General features: G+C 39.1%; 1 long non-coding RNA gene across 2 annotated transcripts in view; it reads left to right on the top strand.

The window, feature by feature from the left end:
• Positions 1 to 1864: 1864 nt before the first annotated feature.
• Positions 1865 to 2562, top strand: part of LOC136834398 (uncharacterized) — a 4108-nt gene continuing 3410 nt past the window's right edge. Inside the window, exons 1-2 of one of the 2 annotated variants that reach the window (XR_010851782.1) lie at positions 1865 to 2018; positions 2482 to 2562. The exon at positions 2482 to 2562 is cut by the window's right edge and continues 231 nt beyond it. This is a non-coding gene — a long non-coding RNA (uncharacterized lncRNA). The other variant, XR_010851783.1, reaches the window with a different exon arrangement.

The raw sequence follows: 2562 nt of genomic DNA, 5'->3' as shown, positions 1-2562 counted from the left end.
ATAATGGGCGAACATGTACTGCAAGAAATAATATCAAGAATCAAGAAGTCAAAATATTATTCTACTTCTCTTGACTCAACCCCAGATGAGGGTCACGTTGATCAACTAACTTTAGTCATACGCTATATGGAAGACACACTGCCAAAAAGAAAGGTTCCTGACATTCTTGGACAATCGAGGTCACAATGGTTCTGATATGGCCAAAGCCCTGTTTCACTTTTTAGAGGGCCACAATATTGATCTCAAAGATTGCAGAGGGCAGTCCTATGTTAATGCTGCTAATATGAGCGGGAAGTATAAAGGAATACAAGCCCTCATCAAAGACAAGAATCCATTATCAGAGTTTGTGCCATGCTTTGGGCATTCCCTTAATTCAGTGGGAAAGGCAGCAGTTAATACATGTTCTGCAGCTATTGACTACTTTTTCACAGCATCCACGGCACGCTATGCTACGCTCAAAAAAATTAACAAGAGCTGATAAGCAGTTGTACGTTCCCAAGCGACTAAATGAAACTCGTTGGTCTTGCAGAGCAGATGCAACAAAGGCTATAGTGCATGGTTACAGAGAGGTGAGAGAGGCTCTTTATGACATACTGACTGATGAGGAAAACAAGGCTGTGGCTCGGAATGAAGCATGTAATTTATATGAAAAAATGGGTAAATTAGAAATAACCATTTATGCTACATTTCGGAATGACATCCTAGAAAGATTCAGTGCAACAAACCATATTCTACAAGATCCTAAAATGGTTCTCAGTACTGCAGTGAAAGCACTCAATTCTTTGAAAACATTTATTGACAAAGAGAGAAAAATATGAGGAATATGAAGCAGCTGGAATCAGACTGTCTGGAACAGAAGAGCATACTGAAGTTCGCCACTGTGTGAGGAACGTACGTCTTAATCCACTTGATTATGGTAAAGCAGAGGATGCCCAGATGAGTCAAGGTAAAGTTTCAGCACACAATTCCCTTCCAGTTATTGACCAAATTGTCCAATCTCTGAGTGACAGAATAGCTGCTTATGATGTATGTGAGCGCTTTGGATTCCTCAATCGCCTAGAAGATCTGGATGCTGATGAGATCAATTCAGCCGCAGCTAGTCTTCTGAGTTTTTACAAAGGTGACCTAGAGCCCAGTCTCAAAGATGAACTCGTTCGTTTTGTTGAATTGGTAAAACTCGACAGAAAAGACAATGAAAAAATTCCAAAAGAACTCTACTTCTACAAAATTCTCCTTGACAGTTGCTTACAGGCAACTTTTCGTAATGTTGAAATCTTGTTGAGAATCTATTTAGTATTAATGGTGTCCAATTGTAGTGGTGAAAGGTCATTTTCCAAGATGAAAATAATAAAAAACCGACTGACAACGTCAGTGAGCCAGAGTCGTCTTTCATGGTTGGCTATAATGAGTATTGAAAGTGATATTCTTCGGGAAATAGATTTTCAGACAATAATTACAACTTTTGCCTGTCAGAAAGTACGTAAACCTGCTCTGTTCCTGTAAATTAGTTAAATAATAATAATGTAGAAGCTTCCTTGGTGTTTCCTCAGCCACGGTACTTCCTGCATGTGGAGACTATATATTCTATAATACCTACTTAATCTGAATACTAAGAGCTATTCATTTTTTGCCAATAATAGTCCTCAGTATAACCCAGAATTGCCCAGGTAGAAAATGCTCACTGTACTCGCCCCTCCACTTCACTAAAAAAAATAAATAAATAATAATAATAAAATAAAATAAATAAATCAACTGGATATAGGGCCCCCACAAATGTTGTACCCCGGGACCCCCACAGCTGTGGATCCGGCCCTGGAAAGCATATTGCCACGCAGGATCTGGTGCCAGCAACCTATGAGAGAGAGAGAGAGAGAGAGAGAACCTAATTTGCATGCTTCTGATGAACTGAGAGCCCCGAGGGTCGGGTTGGGTTCTGGATTGCGGTGGTGACTTCTCTGCCCCATAAAATAGTCAGGAGCGTCCACCACACACACAGTTTCACCGGAACTTCGCAGAAGGTAAGGACTCTCGCACTCCAGGCAATGTTAGGAATCCAGGAACATTATATTTTTTACGAACACTTCTTTTTTTTTTATTTGTATGTAGTGGCACTAAATACAACGTATTCGTGAATTTAGTTGCAGAATGAACCCCGGAAGAAGTAACTAGGAGTAGTTATGGGTCTCCACTTTTCTTTTGGTCTTACATTATGCTTTTGGCATGTAACAAAACACTGAAGAAAGTTTAAGGATATCGATAAAATACTGATATAAGGTATATATGAATACATCAAAATTTTGATCATTCTGAATGATTTCATATTACCGGGAAAAACTCTAAGGATTAGGAGATGGTGATGGACATAAAATCAAAATGAAAATAACCACACAGAAAATACAGAAGTTTATGTGGCCTTTGAAAGTGTCCCATTACCATCTTTGTTCTTGCTGTTGTCATTATTCTAGTCATAATATATTTCAGGTAATCATTGATATCGGGAAAGCAGAAGAGGATCTTCGGAATTTCGTTTCACGTGGATGCGCACCCTTTAAACCGTTCCTT

This window comes from Macrobrachium rosenbergii, chromosome 4, assembly GCF_040412425.1.
Source record: "Macrobrachium rosenbergii isolate ZJJX-2024 chromosome 4, ASM4041242v1, whole genome shotgun sequence".
Classification (NCBI taxonomy): Eukaryota; Metazoa; Arthropoda; class Malacostraca; order Decapoda; family Palaemonidae; genus Macrobrachium; species Macrobrachium rosenbergii.
Note: the sequence above shows the minus strand (reverse complement) of the source record. Positions and strands in the feature narration are given on the sequence as shown.